Below are 19,852 nucleotides of genomic sequence, written 5' to 3'. Positions count from 1 at the left end.
TTGGATGAGTTCGAAAATGGTTACGTTTGCTTTAAAAACATGGCAGCCAAGAGGCTGGGCATTTTTCCTTAATTGAAAATATGGCTATAGTAAAATCTTGTTAACACTCTAGAGGCCACATTTATTGTCCGATCTTCATGAAACTTGGTCAGAAGATTCATCACAATGATATCTTGGATGAGTACGAAAATGGTTCATGTTGGTGGAAAAACATGGCCGCCAAGGGGGCGTGGCATTTTTCCTTATATAGCTTTAGTAAAACCGTGTTAACACTCTAGAAGCCTCATTTATTGTCCAATCATCATGAAACTTGGTCAGAAGTTTTGTCCCAATGAAATCTTGGACAAGTTCGAAAATCGTTCCAGTTGCTTGAAAAACATGGCAACCAGGGGGCGGGGCATTTTTTCTTATATGGGTTCATGAATCTTCATTAAACTTTGTCCGAATATGTGTCTAAATGATATCTAGGATGTGTATGAAAATGGTTCTGGTCTGTAGAAAAACGTTGCTTCCAGGGTGTTCACTTGTCATGAAAGTTGGTGAAAATATATGTTCTAATGACATTTTGGGCTGCACAGAACAGGTCAGTACCTTTGAATCTCAGGTGAGCGACTTTGGGCCTTTCAGCGCCCTCTTGTTATTGAACAACATCAGAACGTATTATAGCAATCAAAATTGTCTCCCTTGTATTTTGTTTCTCCTTAATTTTAAATATCAATTACGTTTCAAAATATGAATTACATGTTTAAAATTTTCAAAACAATAATTGCTAGTAAGAGGACGATCTGTTTTAACGTAAGAAATTTTTGATTAAATTAATACTTGTTATTGTGATTAATGAGCAGTGTGGATTTTCGGTTGCTATAAATATCCGTTTGTTCAAGGGAGGTAATTCACATTTGTAAATCTGTAAATGTTTACAAGTTGGTTATTGTAGTTAAGCATGCCACTTCTTATTATATAGCACAACAAATATTTCATATTAAAACAAGAAATTATTTGATTACTTGGTGATTATTTGAATAGACCTGCATTTATATACCCCTGATAGCATATTTATTAATGGCTTGGCTCTAATGCTTGCTTTAGGGGCTACCAACTGTGGTACGTGTTACCATGATTATGGTCCTTGGGAAGGTCTGAGACTAAGGTCATCAACCCCCTAGCAGGGGGCACCCAGAAATCGGGGGTGGGGGCTGAGAATCTTGCCCCTGAGTAATGACTGTTGCATGAGATGTCCACCATGGATTGATGCACCATTGCCCTGGGTTGTAATCTCCCATGACCAGCTTGTAAGTGTAATTTGCAAGGTGGCTTGTGAGCCATAACTCAATTCAGACTACTCTAGAGCCAGGTACCTTTTGTTTTACGTGTGTATGTGCCAAAACGTCAGTCTGTCCATCCGTCTGTCACAAAATTTGTTAGGGCTAAATCTCAGAGACTATAAAAGATATTAACATAAAACTACATAGGTGTTTAGATATCAATGAGGAGAAGTGCCATGTACAAAAACCATAAACATAATATTTCTTTAGTAAGAGTCGTTGGCCTTTGTTTGCTTTTTATATGATATTACTTTTCAGAGCTTAATCTCAGATACCATGCATGACTACAACATGAAACTTCATGGGTGTATTGATATTTATGAGGAGAAGTGGCATACTTAAGATACATAACTTTTTTACTTTCTAAAATAAGAGTGATTGATATTTGTATGTTTGTATAATGGAACTTTTCAGGGCTATATCTCACATAGGATATAACATTTCATCATGAAACTTTATGGGTGTGTAGAAATCAATATGTAGAAGTGCCATGCACAAGAACCATAACCCTGCTCTTTGTGACTAAGAGTTATCGCACTTGTTGATTTTTGTATGATGTAACTTTTCAATGCTATATCTCAGATACGCTACAAAATTTCAACATGAAACGTAATCCGTATATACTAGTAGATATCAATGAGGAGAATTTGAATTAATCAAAACAATTACTTAGTTTTTTCGCTCACCTGAGCACAATGTGCTCATGGTGAGCTTTTGTGATCGCCTTTTGTCCGTCGTGCGTTGTGCGTCGTCCGTTGTGCGGCGTCAACATTTGCCTTGTTAACACTCTAGAGGCTACATTTATTGTCCAATCTTCATGCAATTTGGTCAGAAGATTGGTTCTAATGATATCTTGGATGAGTTCAAAAATGGTAACAGTTGCTTGAAAAACATGGCCGCCAGGGGGCGAATTTTTTTCCTAAAATGGCTATATATGGCTATAGTAAAACCTTGTTAACACTCTAGAGGCCGGATTTATTGTCCGATCTTCATGACACTTGGTCAGAAGATTTGACCTAATATTATCTTGGATGAGTTCGCAAATGGTTCCGGTTGGTTGAAAAACATGGCCGCCAGCAGGCGGGGCATTTTTCCTTATATGGCTATAGTAAAACCTTGTTAACACTCTAGAGGCAACATTTATTGTCCGATTATCATGAAACTTTATAAGAAGATTGGTCTCAATGATATCTTGGACGAGTATAAAAATGGTTCTGGTTGGTTAAAAAACATGGGCACCAGGGGGCGGGGCATTTTTCCTTATATGGCTATAGTAAAACCTTGTTAACACGATAGTAAATTGGAAATATAATTGCAAGGTGAGTCTGAAAATAGTTTATGTTTGTTTAAAAACAAGGCTCTCAGGGGGGGGGGGAGTTTTTTTTTGTATGTGTAGAGTTGTGTGGTAAAATTTAGCTTTATCATTACTTAATACTTATTTTATTTTGTCATTTTTCACAATAATCTGATAAGACATAATGTTGAAGAAAGATGACCTGTACATACCTTCTTATATTTAACTCCCTTGTTTAACCTGCTTACTCAGATTCCTAATCTATTTTTAGTTCATCTCTGGAATTTGCTACGCCCCCTGGTTTCAAAACACTTAAAGGGTAAATACTTTCAAAATGCATGTGTTCCTATTATTATGACATTTTTTGCTAAGTTGTAATTTCTTTTGTTAATCTGTACTTATTGTTTTGTTACATTTAACAACATTTAACATTTGTTATCAGTTTTTAGCAAATTAATCTATAATGGGAACTATTACTGATAAGCCATCTTTGAGAAAACACCTACAGAGTTCCCCAGAGCTAAGATATTGATCATTGATTATTGGTGTGTATTTGATAGCTGAATGCATGTGTAGCTTGCACATTTTAGTAGAAGTATGTTGGTTATGTTCAATTTAAATAATAGTGTTGATATGAGTGTTTTTATTATGTTTTTAGTCTATTGGTGGAGATTATATTTTTAACCAATCAAAATGTCTGTAAATGAACTGTTCTGAGGGAAAATAGACTGTTCTGCCAGTGCTCTCAGAACTGTATAATATAAGCTGTTTTGGCTGATACAGTCACTTCTTGATGCTTTCTTGAAAAGGTAACACCTCTAGAAAAAGGTGGGAATTTTGAAATAATTAAACTCTTAATTATTGTAACACCAGCATCAAGACATTTTGGCATTATTTTCCAAATTATCCTCATTATTTAGCTAATTTTTATTTGGCATTTTCTAAATGAGAAAGATTCTTTTGATTGAAATAACTTTTGTAAATTCTTCTTATTTTTTACATTTGAGTCACTGGAGTTTCCCGCTCTCCATACATTGTGTTCTTTAGATTAAGTTAGACTTATTTTATAAACTTAATTTTTGAAGCAACTTTTAGTCTAACAGTAACTAATATTTATATCAGGTTTTTTTGACAGATTGTGAACTTCTTTTTACATTCATCAAGGTGTTTGTTGTATTTGTTCATGTTTAACGAAGCTTAGATTCTTTAGACTTGGCTGGTACCTGTTATTAATTCTCTGCCATTGTTCTTCATTTCCTAGTTCTTTAAATAAAAAATAGTTATTATCATCAAAGCTGCTTTGGTTTTCATTTAAAGATTAATTCTTTGAGTGTATTCAGGCGTATCTGACTGGAAGTTTTTAGTTAATTGAATAACAACCAGTCAGTGGTGTCATCCGGACCGAAAATAAGCGTTTTTTAATTAGACTTGATAAATATTTCCGTATTTCATAAGTGCTCACAAAGTTACATAACTCGTAACCGTCCCGTGACTGGTTCACTTGCGTAAGCGAACGAGACCGCACTACCACAGTTGTTTATAGTGAAACATAGTGAATATTTTCAGTCACATTTTAGTTGAATCTGAATGACACTTGCTGATCTTCACACATGGTGATAATCTTTATGAGCATACTATTTTTTGCTGATGGTAAACTTTTTTATTGTGATCACCTTTTGTCAATTGTTTGTTTTCCGTTATGCGTCATGAATATTTACCTTGTTAACACTGTAGAGGCCACATTTATTGATGGATCTTCATGAAACTTTGTCAGAAGATTTGTCCCAACAATATCTTGGACGAGTTTAAAAATGGTTCCAGTCTGTCGAAAACATTGCCGCCAGGGGGCCATTTATTGTTCATTCTTAATGAAACTTAATTAGAACGTTTGTTCTATTGATATCTTGGGCTGCAAAGAACAGGTCATTTCATTTTATCTCAGGTGAGCGACTTTGGGCCTTTCAGGTCCTCTTGTTTGTGTATTTTAATCAGCCCATATTAAAGGCAATTTAAAAAAAAAGACGGTCGCGACATGAATAATTTGCTATCATGCAGAAGTTTACATTTTTGATAAAATATTTGCGCACAACATTTAACCATAAACTGTTCAATAGAACCATAAAATATATTTTAAAGGATTTTCCGAAAAATTACAAGGAAAATTTTGAATAAGTTTGTTATAACAAAACACAAAAAGAAACTTGCATTGGGAAACAAGAGAGTTCTTTGTAGGTGTTAGGGGATGGCTTTTTTTTGAGTGAACGAGTACATTTATTGCCTGTCGTAAGTACATGTTAACTGTACGGTTGCTTTCACAATCGCTACAAATTATTGAAGTTACAATAAAAGCACGGATGGAGATCGAAGTAAAAACAAAGAATAAAAAATGCAGGAGAACACATTTCCACGCGTAAGCCTTTTGATTGTTTCGCTTAGGGATTTTTATTGATACAAATTTGGTAGCATCCCTCTTATTTTGGAGTGCTAGAAAAGCTGTACATTAATATTAATCTAACACGAAACTGTGAAGTATTTCTTTATGGGATGACAGTTACATAAGTTATCCTCAATAACCAAACTTCAATTCTAAGACAAATTGAAAATGCCCTGTAACTGTCACACTTCTCGATTGGATACAATCTATTATATAGCAGTGTCGGTTGTCGAACAAATTGTTTTATAAATAGTACATATAGCTCTTTTTGTTTAAGTTAAACCCAAATGCGTGCTTATAAAAAATAAATGTTTACAATATAAAAATAAAAATTGAATTGTTTTTAGTAAACAGCTGACTGAACAAATCTGGAAACTTCTACAAAATCATCAACTCTACATAAGGAAAAGGTCTTGGGTTAATACCAAAATGACATTTTTATCGTCGAATCTCCCAACTGTATTCATTACATCATGGTTAAATGTGTTTATTTTATACCATCATCAATTATTCATGTTTTTTTTTAAATAACGTTTCTCTTAACTCGACATAAAATCACCAATTAACGCATGGATATTGAATAACCTTTAATAGCGTTTCCAAGTTATCGCTCAAATGCCTACGTCAAACAATTGCGTTTACTGGAAATTATCAAGCGGTATATTACCATCCTCATGTCTGCTCTAACAACCCGAGCCGGGATGATCTGCTTCATACACACAGGATGAGTATACTATTATCGGCATTGCGTCGGCTCAAACTTACTGTTGAAAAGAAAATATGCACAAACAAGATGAAATATAAAATGATTCTTTTATCGTTATTTCTGACGGCGAAATTGCGGATAAATTCAAAGTGCATCGGTGCACATAGGGCAACAATTGAACTCATTTATGCCTAGCGTCTAGAAAAAAGGCCTCGGCAAACAGCGTAGACCCAGATGAGACGACGCATGATGCGGCGTCTCATCAGGGTCTGCGCTGTTTGCTTAAAGGAATTTCTGTAAGAAATATTCTAAATATAGAAATAAATATAATAGACATCCCTAATTTTGGAAATAAATTGATCAAATTTAGAAGGATGGGAGAGTCCATTAGGCTTAAATGGGTAAATGCATTTAATTGTTCAATTTGAAATCTTTACTGAAGAGCTGCAGTATAATCAAAGAAAATAATGTTTTAATAATTTAAAGGAATCTTTTCACGGTTTGGTAAATTGACAAAATTGAAAAAAGTTGTTTCAGAATCGCAAATTTTCGTTTTAGTTATGATATTTGTGAGGAAACAGTATTAATGTATATGTATATCTATCTTTTGACGTTTTGAAAACCTAAAAATTATAAAGCGTTGCAACGCGAAACGATTGAATAATTTGGAGAGTTCTGTTTTCGTTTAAATTTACGAAAATACGATGATTGCTTATATAAAGTTTAAAATACTTAAACTGTGTTTACCCGGAGGAATAGCCGAGAGGGCTAATGCGTTTTTACTTCAGACTTACTCCAGGATTCCGGGGGTCACTGGTTCGAGCCCTTGTACCGGCTACTTTTTTTTCCTTTTTTAAATTTTATTCTTGATTTTTTACTGCAGCTTTTAAGATTCAATGTTTACATTTATCAATATAAAGCATTTAATGACAAACTTCAAAATATGCAAAAATCTGTGAAAAGCCCCTTTTAAGTATATTGTTTTAACCCCCCCCCCCCCCGGTTATTTAGACACGTTGTTTTATGAATACCGCAGTCGTTAATATGTACTTATAATAAGCAATACCTATGACGTCTCAACATGTAGTGAACCCAAAAGAACACATCGAACAGTATTTAATCGTTAAGTTTATGTAACGCTTCTTAAAACTATATTTCTATTTATGATAAATGTGATAACTAAAGCAAAATGTATTATAAGTACATGTCAACGTCCTTGGTCTTATTTCGCATCCTAGCGTACAGGTTTCTTTTATTTTAAGAAACATTTACAATTATTTGGAAAATTTAGTTAACCTGAAACAATTCACTATATAGATGTAACCTAAGCATGGATTTTTTTTCATTTTTTGCAAAAAGAAACACCGCCAATAAATCTAGAGGACAAACATACATAACTTCGACACTGCATGGAACTATTAATGTACAGCTTTATATTGATCGGACTTTGACAAATAACTTGATATTGAGCTTGCGTGACTTAATCACGCAATATGCAAATCGTCGTAATGCCTTACACATTATAATAAATGACCATGCATTAAAAGGGTATAGACAAACACTGCTTCAAGAACAAGGTTAATCTTGAAGGTAAAACGTATAAACCTTCATCCTTATTTTCTACACCTTTAGAAGACTAGAAGTCTTTAAATAAAACATGGATTATATATTAAGTACCCTGCGACGATGTACACACGTCATGAGTCACGCTATCTCAAGGTCAAGTTAAACCGGAGTTTCAATAGTTTTAACCTCTTTGTTTGTGTCAGCTCCATATTTGTTATGCCTTTTGAAGAATTTGTTTGACACTTGGACAACACGTTTCGTTAAGTGAGAAAATTTAAAGATTACATGGGTTGTGTGTAATAGTTAATATCACACTGGCAGATAAATAAGTGAACATCCAATTTGTATGGTCGGTGGTAAATATCCAATACAAATAGAAGGATGTAAATGAAAAGTTATTTACCAGATTTATGAAAAACAACATCAATGATATCCGTCCCAATCTCATTGTTACCTCATAAAATTAAACAAAATGATATTGTGGTTATAGATATCTATTTGACTGATGGGCACCATCAAAGTTTCGCAAATGCTTCAAGTATTGACTGTCAGTAGAGTTGGTACTAGTTTTGCATATCGGTGCTTATTGCTGTAATTATGAATATAATGCGTTTTATGAAATTCTTGATTAAAGAAACTAGTAATAGCATTGTTTTGTGATGTGAATACTTTTGTATGTAACTTAGCTCAGTAGCAATCCTTTTAGTAAAAAAGGTCGAAATCGGACTTGGAAAACTTCAGCAGCAAAATCAGGTTTAAAAAACAAGCAAAATTAGCACCTTCAATTTTCCGGTTTCACTTATGGCTATTTGTCGGTGCTGAAAACTGATAGTATTTTTTAAACAAAATACACTTGGATCGTCTGTTGGAAAACATTCATATAAGACCTTATCCTGTCTGAATCGCTATATATACTTCTCAAAATTTGCTAAGGACCACTATTTATTTTCACATTATTTTGGATTACGTTCATTTTAAATTGTTAATTTGCAGAAACAAATAAAAATTGAATTGTTTTTAGTAAACAGCTGACTGAACAAATCTGGAAACTTCTACAAAAACATCAACTCTACATAAGGAAAAAGGTCTTGGGTTAATACCAAAATGAACTTTTTATCGTCGAATCTCCCAACTGTATTCATTACATCATGGTTAAATGTGTTTATTTGATACCATCATCAATTATTCATGTTTTTTTTTAAATAACTTGATCAAATTTAGAAGGATGGGAGAGTCCATTAGCCTTAAATAGGTAAATGCATTTAATTGTTCAATTTGAAATCTTTACTGAAGAGCTGCAGTATAATCAAAGAAAATAATGTTTTAATAATTTAAAGGAATCTTTTCACGGTTTGGTAAATTGACAAAATTGAAAAAAGTTGTTTCAGAATCGCAAATTTTCGTTTTAGTTATGATATTTGTGAGGAAACACTATTAATGTATATGTATATCTATCTTTTGACGATTTGAAAACCTAAAAATTATAAAGCGTTGCAACGCGAAACGATTGAATAATTTGGAGAGTTCTGTTTTCGTTTAAATTTACGAAAATACGAAGATTGCTTATATAAAGTTTAAAATACTTAAACTGTGTTTACCCGGAGGAATAGCCGAGAGGGCTAATTGCGTTTTTACTTCAGACTTACTCCAGGATTCCGGGGGTCACTGGTTCGAGCCCTTGTACCGGCTGCTTTTTTTTCCTTTTTTAAATTTTATTCTTGATTTTTTACTGCAGCTTTTAAGATTCAATGTTTACATTTATCAATATAAAGCATTTAATGACAAACTTCAAAATATGCAAAAATCTGTGAAAAGCCCCTTTTAAGTATATTGTTTTAACCCCCCCCCCCCCGGTTATTTAGACACGTTGTTTTATGAATACCGCAGTCGTTAATATGTACTTATAATAAGTAATACCTATGACGTCTCAACATGTAGTGAACCCAAAAGAACACATCGAACAGTATTTAATCGTTAAGTTTATGTAACGCTTCTTAAAACTATATTTCTATTTATGATAAATGTGATAACTAAAGCAAAATGTATTATAAGTACATGTCAACGTCCTTGGTCTTATTTCGCATCCTAGCGTACAGGTTTCTTTTATTTTAAAAAACATTTACAATTATTTGGAAAATTTAGTCAACCTGAAACAATTCACTATATAGATGTAACCTAAGCATGGATTTTTTTCATTTTCTGCAAAAAGAAACACCGCCAATAAATCTAGTATGACGAACATCAAATGTTCAAATATTAATAAAAGTAAAACTTCGTTGCATCTGCATAACATAAGCCACACCATAAAAATGACAAGGAACTAACTGACAAATAATGTGACACTGGGCAAACGCACTAGACTGGACATTACACAATCGCAACAAACACGAAATGAAACATGTTTGACATATAGATATCTGTTCGATAAAGAATGATGTATCATTGCTAATAAAACTGCAATTTTTGCCTAACCTATACATGTACACATTTTCAAACCAACATACGTCCTTTATGATTATAGAGTTTGCATTTTATTTTCCAGCTTCATATATATGCGGGCATGGTGTTGCTTATAAGAGAGAGATACCACATTTACTGCTAAGCAATCAGGTAAATTGAGTGGTTTCCATAAAAGTGAACTGATTGATGACATTGTGATGATGCTTTGGTTCTATCCTAGAGGACAAACATACACAACTTCGACACTGCATGGAACTATTAATGTACAGCTTTATATTGATCGGACTTTGACAAATAACTTGACATTGAGCTTGCGTGACTTAATCACGCAATATGCAAATCGTCGTAATGCCTTACACATTATAATAAATGACCATGCATTAAAAGGGTATAGACAAACACTGCTTCAAGATCAAGGTTAATCTTGAAGGTAAAACGTATAAACCTTCATCCTTATTTTCTGCACCTTTAGAAGACTAGAAGTCTTTAAATAAAACATGGATTATATATTAAGTACCCTGCGACGATGTACACACGTCATGCGTCACGCTATCTCAAGGTCAAGTTAAACCGGAGTTTCAATAGTTTTAACCTCTTTGTTTGTGTCAGCTCCATATTTGTTATGCCTTTTGAAGAATTTGTTTGACACTTGGACAACACGTTTCGTTAAGTGAGAAAATTGAAAGATTACATGGGTTGTGTGTAATAGTTAATATCACACTGGCAGATAAATAAGTGAACATCCAATTTGTATGGTCGGTGGTAAATATCCAATACAAATAGAAGGATGTAAATGAAAAGTTATTTACCAGATTTATGAAAAACAACATCAATGATATCCGTCCCAATCTCATTGTTACCTCATAAAATTAAACAAAATGATATTGTGGTTATAGATATCTATTTGACTGATGGGCACCATCAAAGTTTCGCAAATGCTTCAAGTATTTACTGTCAGTAGAGTTGGTACTAGTTTTGCATATCGGTGCTTATTGCTGTAATTATGAATATAATGCGTTTTATGAAATTCTTGATTAAAGAAACTAGTAATAGCATTGTTTTGTGATGTGAATACTTTTGTATGTAACTTAGCTCAGTAGCAATCCTTTTAGTAAAAAAGGTCGAAATCGGACTTGGAAAACTTCAGCAGCAAAAACAGGTTTTAAAAACAAGCAAAATTAGCACCTTCAATTTTCCGGTTTCACTTATGGCTATTTGTCGGTGCTGATAACTGATAGTATTTTTTAAACAAAATACACTTGGATCGTCTGTTGGGAAACATTCATATAAGACCTTATTCTGTATGAATCGCTATATATACTTCTCAAAATTTGCTAAGGACCACTATTTATTTTCACATTATTTTGGATTACGTTCATTTTAAATTGTTAATTTGCAGAAACAAATAAAAATTGAATTGTTTTTAGTAAACAGCTGACTGAACAAATCTGGAAACTTCTACAAAAACATCAACTCTACATAAGGAAAAAGGTCTTGGGTTAATACCAAAATGAACTTTTTATCGTCGAATCTCCCAACTGTATTCATAACATCATGGTTAAATGTGTTTATTTGATACCATCATCAATTATTCATATTTTTTTTAAATAACGTTTCTCTTAACTCGACATAAAATCACCAATTAACGCATGGATATTGAATAACCTTTAATAGCGTTTCCAAGTTATCGCTCAAATGCCTACGTCAAACAATTGCGTTTACTGGAAATTATCAAGCGGTATATTACCATCCTCATGTCTGCTCTAACAACCCGAGCCGGGATGATCTGCTTCATACACACAGGATGAGTATACTATTATCGGCATTGCGTCGGCTAAAACGTACTGTTGAAAAGAAAATATGCACAAACAAGATGAAATATAAAATGATTCTTTTATCGTTATTTCTGACGGCGAAATTGCGGATAAATTCAAAGTGCATCGGTGCACATAGGGCAACAATTGAACCCATTTATGCCTAGCGTCTAGAAAAAAGGCCTCGGCAAACAGCGTAGACCCAGATGAGACGACGCATGATGCGGCGTCTCATCAGGGTCTGCGCTGTTTGCTTAAAGGAATTTCTGTAAGAAATATTCTAAATATAGAAATAAATATAATAGACATCCCTAATTTTGGAAATAAATTGATCAAATTTAGAAGGATGGGAGAGTCTATTAGGCTTAAATGGGTAAATGCATTTAATTGTTCAATTTGAAATCTTTACTGAAGAGCTGCAGTATAATCAAAGAAAATAATGTTTTAATAATTTAAAGGAATCTTTTCACGGTTTGGTAAATTGACAAAATTGAAAAAAGTTGTTTCAGAATCGCAAATTTTCGTTTTAGTTATGATATTTGTGAGGAAACAGTATTAATGTATATGTATATCTATCTTTTGACGTTTTGAAAACCTAAAAATTATAAAGCGTTGCAACGCGAAACGATTGAATAATTTGGAGAGTTCTGTTTTCGTTTAAATTTACGAAAATACGATGATTGCTTATATAAAGTTTAAAATACTTAAACTGTGTTTACCCGGAGGAATAGCCGAGAGGGCTAATGCGTTTTTACTTCAGACTTACTCCAGGATTCCGGGGGTCACTGGTTCGAGCCCTTTTACCGGCTACTTTTTTTCCTTTTTTAAATTTTATTCTTGATTTTTTACTGCAGCTTTTAAGATTCAATGTTTACATTTATCAATATAAAGCAATAAATGACAAACTTCAAAATATGCAAAAATCTGTGAAAAGCCTCTTTTAAGTATATTGTTTTAACCCCCCCCCCCCCCCCGGTTATTTAGACACGTTGTTTTATGAATACCGCAGTCGTTAATATGTACTTATAATAAGTAATACCTATGACGTCTCAACATGTAGTGAACCCAAAAGAACACATCGAACAGTATTTAATCGTTAAGTTTATGTAACGCTTCTTAAAACTATATTTCTATTTATGATAAATGTGATAACTAAAGCAAAATGTATTATAAGTACATGTCAACGTCCTTGGTCTTATTTCGCATCCTAGCGTACAGGTTTCTTTTATTCTAAAAAACATTTACAATAATTTGGAAAATTTAGTCAACCTGAAACAATTCACTATATAGATGTAACCTAAGCATGGATTTTTTTTCATTTTCTGCAAAAAGAAACACCGCCAATAAATCAAGTATGACGAACATCAAATGTTCAAATATTAATAAAAGTAAAACTTCGTTACATCAGCATAACATAAACCACACCATAAAAATGACAAGGAACTAACTGACAAATAATGTGACACTGGGCAAACGCACTAGACTGGACATTACACAATCGCAACAAACACGAAATGAAACATGTTTGACATATAGATATCTGTTCGATAAAGAATGATGTATCATTGCTAATAAAACTGCAATTTTTGCCTAACCTATACATGTACACATTTTCAAACCAACATACGTCCTTTATGATTATAGAGTTTGCATTTTATTTTCCAGCTTCATATATATGCGGGCATGGTGTTGCTTATAAGAGAGAGATACCACATTTACTGCTAAGCAATCAGGTAAATTGAGTGGTTTCCATAAAAGTGAACTGATTGATGACATTGTGATGATGCTTTGGTTCTATCCTAGAGGGCAAACATACATAACTTCGACACTGCATGGAACTATTAATGTACAGCTTTATATTGATCGGACTTTGACAAATAACTTGACATTGAGCTTGCGTGACTTAATCACGCAATATGCAAATCGTCGTAATGCCTTACACATTATAATAAATGACCATGCATTAAAAGGGTATAGACAAACACTGCTTCAAGATCAAGGTTAATCTTGAAGGTAAAACGTTTAAACCTTCATCCTTATTTTCTACACCTTTAGAAGACTAGAAGTCTTTAAATAAAACATGGATTATATATTAAGTACCCTGCGACGATGTACACACGTCATGAGTCACGCTATCTCAAGGTCAAGTTAAACCGGAGTTTCAATAGTTTTAACCTCTTTGTTTGTGTCAGCTCCATATTTTTTATGCCTTTTGAAGAATTTGTTTGACACTTGGACAACACGTTTCGTTAAGTGAGAAAATTTAAAGATTACATGGGTTGTGTGTAATAGTTAATATCACACTGGCAGATAAATAAGTGAACATCCAATTTGTATGGTCGGTGGTAAATATCCAATACAAATAGAAGGATGTAAATGAAAAGTTATTTACCAGATTTATGAAAAACAACATCAATGATATCCGTCCCATTCTCATTGTTACCTCATAAAATTAAACAAAATGATATTGTGGTTATAGATATCTCTTTGACTGATGGGCACCATCAAAGTTTCACAAATGCTTCAAGTATTGACTGTCAGTAGAGTTGGTACTAGTTTTGCATATCGGTGCTTATTACTGTAATTATGAATATAATGCGTTTTATGAAATTCTTGATTAAAGAAACTAGTAATAGCATTGTTTTGTGATGTGAATACTTTTGTATGTAACTTAGCTCAGTAGCAATCCTTTTAGTAAAAAAGGTCGAAATCGGACTTGGAAAACTTCAGCAGCAAAAACAGGTTTAAAAAACAAGCAAAATTAGCACCTTCAATTTTCCGGTTTCACTTATGGCTATTTGTCGGTGCTAATAATTGATAGTATTTTTTAAACAAAATACACTTGGATCGTCTGTTGGAAAACATTCATATAAGACCTTATCCTGTCTGAATCGCTATATATACTTCTCAAAATTTGCTAAGGACCTCTATTTATTTTCACATTATTTTGGATTACGTTCATTTTAAATTGTTAATTTGCAGATTTTGATATTAGAATGTGTGTTGTTGATTTATTTATATGTATTGATTTATCTTTGATGCGTGACGCTTGCTGAATCTAGCTTTAATTACACATACTATAAAAAGTGATCCTTAGCAAATTTTGAATATTGTTCCACCCACCCTAGTGGACGAAAATTAAGCTATGACCATCGTCGACTTATTTAGAGGTGTAAATTTACAAACTACCTATTAATGGATACAAATTCAATTGTATGACGCCTACCCGCTAACCGTATCATTACACGTATTCGTTCACACATACAAATGTTAAAAAGAAAACGGCGGTGAGAATGGAAAAAAAATGGAATATTTTCTGGGTGCAAAGTTGGCGTAACAGGCCTTAAACAAAGTGAAGGGTATGAACCAAGCCTTCCATGACATTTAATGCAAATGCAAGTGTTATTTGTGTAATAATTTATACTATAATTGTATCCTTTTTATCTGTTATATATGTTATTAACAAATTGACGTCAATGACGCCTGGACAATGGTCCAAATGATACGAGGTGCTAAATTAACGTGCGCCAAATGTTTTGGTTTAATTTAATTTCAGTATGTTTACCATCTAACCTCATCATTTCCGTCATATTGATTGTATAAATAAAATAAGTAAAAAGTCAAATGCATAAATAGAATGTAACCCTATGCCCTCATGATTAAATATATCACTTTACTTTTTATTTGTAAATTATCAATATTCAATGAATGGTATTCATAAACATATGATTAATTTTGCCATTCGACATCATGTTTGTTTGATAAACACAATTTATTCTTTCTTTTTCCATGGTGTCATGTAAAGGCAAATAAATTGCAAACAAAGTGGAAGAAAACCAAACAAACATAATTTTGTTTCTAGTAGAGGAAAGTAATATATATCTGGAAACAATTGTGTCAGTTAAAGTCGTTATCAACATTGGAACTTCCAGATGCTTCCAAATTGAGACCATTAATTGAAGGGGCCAGGAATTGACTGATTGTATGTGGAGGACTACGTCTCTATACCTTTTTTAACCTGTACACATATTCGAAAAACTTATTTGAATTTAAACACATATAGTGACGTATAACATCGTTAAAAATGTTGATCTTTTATTATTTAAGACACGTTTACAAACTGACTGCCTTCTGGTGCAATGCTGACTGAATGAATTCTTCATGTAATTATTTGATAATCATCAAAACTTTTCGTTAATTGCGGTTAAGGAAAATGCAAGTTGTGCTACTGTTATAATTATGATCAGAGTAGAGCATGATATGCTTCCCATATATTAATAACAGAAAACCTTAACTGCATCATTCTACGTCGTCTTTACTGAGCTCTTTCGTTTGTTGTTTGTTTGCCGTCATTTGTTTTGGAACGTGTTTTCAATCACTAGTCAGAATATACCATATTTAATCGCTTGTGGAAAATCCGTATGCCCAGACATGATATTGTATGTCCAGACATGATATTGTATGTCCAGACATGATATTGTATGTCTCTCCGTAATCGCGGATGTTTCAGCGAAGTAAACATCAAACGAACCTAATAGACTTATTATAAAATACATATGCGAGCGATTGCCAGTGACTTCACTCCGTTTCTTGTAAATAATATTACACATGACTTATATTTAATGCCACTAATGAAGTTGTGTCCTTAAGAATGATCACTTTAAGTATAATAACCGAATTAACAGCAGACAGTTAATAATAGTAATGTGTACAGTGTGTTGCAGACAATAACTCAGCACATGATAATAACAAACAAGAATGTTAATTTGTAACGATGGACGGGTTAAATTAACGACTCGAGTAAGGTGCGTTAGAATGTACTGTTGTTGTGTTTTTTTTTAATCGTAAAAAGGAATAAATGAGTAATCACTTAAAGTGTTACGAAGCTGTTATTTCATAGTTGTACGAATCCCATACAATAACACATGTGTATATGTCTTCGTCCGTTTATTATTTCCAATTTGCACTTGACTGTATTTACTTATTAGCCTTGTAAAACCAATGATGAGTATGGTGTTAAAACAAACAAAATGCATTGAATATCAGACGCCTTCTTTATCGCCATGAATTGAGCCTTCTTCTGAGAAAACTGGGCTTAATGCATGTGCGTAAAGTGTCGTCCCAGATTGGCATGTGCAGTCCGCACAGGCTAATCAGGGACGACACTTTCCGCTTTTAGGACATTTTTCGTTTCAATAAAGTATCTTCTTAGCAAAAATCCAATTTAGGCGGAAAGTGTCGTCCCTGATTAGCTTGTGTGGCTAATCTGGGACGAAACTTTACGCACATGTATAATGCCCAGTTTTCCACGACAAGACTCAACTGTATTGGTCCACCCACAATATTGACGTCAATATCGCTTTTACAATGGTTCATATGTTCAGAGGTGCTATATGTTCGCACAGCTTATTTATAGGATTTAATTAAATTTAATGTGGCGCTTTACCGCGTACCGGGTAACTTGTCCTCTGGGATCAACCTAAAAAGTTTGTGATGTAAAATATATAATTTTCTAGTGATTATAGAGCGGAAATAAAAGTATAATATCAATATGAAATATGGTACGCTGTCGGTTTTTAAGAGTGGTTTATATCATTATAATTATCCAATATTAATAAAGAATATAGTTTCTATTAACACAAACTGTTCCATTTGACTAAATGAAGTATTTTGAATATACGTAATATGTATTGCATTTGGGAACTGTTCTTATCTTTACATTAATCTCTACACATTATTTTATGTATTGAATTACATTTAACCGCATTGGAGCATGTCTTCTTCGTTGCCTATACCAATTAATTGCATTAATAACATTATACTATAGATCGGTATTACATAATTTCATTTTCTTTGCTTTTATAACACTAAGGGGATACAGATTATATGCATAAATCAATTCATATAACATACGCGCAATGGGATGTAAGATTATTGCAATTTATAGGTGGTGCTTTAATCGGCAATAAGTCTGATCAATTGATTGTAATTTAAAGTAACTACATACACGATAACAAAATTCTTGCTCATGATGAGATTGGTCTGAAGCTATTTGAACACATATTTTAGTTTTCACGTTAAAAGCAAATGTAACCTTGTCTAACCTTGTGAAACTAGAGGAAACCAGTTGCCATGTAAACAGACTGTATGCCCTTGTTTTGGGATCTTTAATCAAAGTTGACCTGTTGACACTTAGTTCTTAGGCGGTAACATCGCGTGTTAGTCTTCAAAAAGAGCTTATGTTAATATTTTAACCATGACCATATATGATTTATGCTGCGCTTCTTTTGTCTTTCCCCGCAACCTCATGCATCTGCATATCCTCATGCTGGACAACAATTTGAAGCAAAGTTATGCAGGTAAGCATGTTTTATGATATTCATACGTAACCGTAAACTTGTCTTATTTTATAAACATTGTTTTACAGACTTCTAAGTATTAACTGTATTAGCCAAACATTAGTTTATACACTTTTTTCGGGCGTGTCTATTCCGAATGTTCTAGAATCATCTATGCGAACTAAAAATGATATACAGTATTAAAGTTTTGTTTTTCAAAACGTTACTTGCACTTCGGTCAATTGTGTATCATTAAATTATAAATGAGCATATCAATATTCGTTCAATAAAACAACTTGATATACACAAGTGGTTAACATGGGCTATAAATATAATATAACATACGTATTACATATTGAATAACATTACAACTTAGCATGGTTATTTATGAAAAGGTCATGATTTATTTTTGGAAGCAGGAATGTGCATTTGTGTCGCTAGCATATTTCAGATTCTAGATTGTTTCGGATAGGAGACTTATGTAAGCTACTAGAAAACCAATCCCTGCAAGGCGGAGCTATTATTTCAACAATTGAACAAGATCATTAGAACGAAAAATTGGTCTATCACTGAAATGTGCTTAAAATAACGCTCCGTCAATTACTCCGTACTGCTATTCCTATAAACATTTACACTTGGGGTTAAAACATTTTTTTAAATAATTAAACCGATAACGAGCCAGTATTGAATTTTTCCACCCACAAAAGTTGACAAAATGATTCCAAATCCAGTCTACAATTGTGACAATTGTTCCATTTGTTTGTTCTTTGAAAATAATATACGATCTTTTTATAGATATGCTTGGTGCAAATCCTGCGAGTGTGTTTCCAACTAATTAATGCAGCTGCTGCTACTGCTCTGTCTATGAAAGATGAACTGTTCTATTCATTAAAACAACAACAACATAATGTTGTTTAAATATACGTACATCTTCAACGGTATTGTTTATTTGAAAGATATATATGTCGGTGAATTTATGTTGTATTCATCAGTTTTTGACAATGCTTGCAAAATAAAAGTACAAGTGTCGCATTTTTATCTGTGCAAATTTAATCAATCAACGTTTTTTGATAACGGCCCTAATACAGGTTTTATTTTGAATGTTTATCATTTCTCAATACTGCTGGTATTGCGTCAAATAACTAGGGACAACAAAATATTAAAATATTATCACATATCTTGAAATCCGATTTGTGTAAAACTGCTCGAAGGTCTTCGCTTACAATTAATGCAAAATCTATGTAATGAAAGAGCTCTTCCTTTCTGACCTTTATACTGTAATCATTATTAGGAATACTATTTATGAAATGTAACTTCAGGGGATGATAACGTATGAATATCCTCAAAGCATACTTCAAAGGATAACATTAATAACGATTGACTGTGATGGAGGAGTATTAATCACATCATTTGCTTACAATATAACGTCTTTTTCAAAGTTGGCGGCTTCACTCCATTCATACTTTCTACATTTAATTGGATGGATTTTAAACAGTTATGGTCCGATTAAGTATATCCATAATTTTGATTAAAATAAACAAGATTTCCTGGGAATAAATTGCTAAATTTGATGAAAATGAGCTTATGTCATTTAAAAATGGCGCAGTAGCAAGCGAGAACTAAGCATATGGTAATTTCATTACATAGTCAATGTCGCGGGAGTAACACTGTTTTATGATAACTTGGTATATGCGAATTGCTTTACGCATTTGATTAAACGAAAACATATCACTGTGTCTTTACATATACTATTGTAATGACATCTTTTCGCAATCATTTCTCAAACTCATTTATTGTCTGTATAATACAGAATTCATCCCCAAACCGCAACACATCTTCGACATGACTTAATGCCCAACATGAGATTAAGCCTTTCTTACATGATATATGTTTTAATCTCGATTGCAAAATTTAT

The 19,852-nt window shown here is 33.0% G+C and overlaps 1 long non-coding RNA gene across 1 annotated transcript; it reads left to right on the top strand.

Moving 5' to 3' along the window:
- Nucleotides 1-2,889: 2,889 nt before the first annotated feature.
- Nucleotides 2,890-14,132, top strand: LOC127858429 (uncharacterized). Its single transcript, XR_008038887.1, has 3 exons — nt 2,890-2,938; nt 9,868-9,935; nt 13,265-14,132. It is a non-coding gene; the product is annotated as an uncharacterized LOC127858429 (long non-coding RNA).
- The last annotated feature ends 5,720 nt before the right edge of the window (nt 14,133-19,852 follow it).

Source organism: Dreissena polymorpha, chromosome 14 (assembly GCF_020536995.1).
Source record: "Dreissena polymorpha isolate Duluth1 chromosome 14, UMN_Dpol_1.0, whole genome shotgun sequence".
In the NCBI taxonomy this organism is placed as follows: domain Eukaryota; kingdom Metazoa; phylum Mollusca; class Bivalvia; order Myida; family Dreissenidae; genus Dreissena; species Dreissena polymorpha.
The sequence above is the reverse complement of the archived record's forward strand: the minus strand, read 5'-3'. Positions and strand labels throughout refer to the sequence as shown.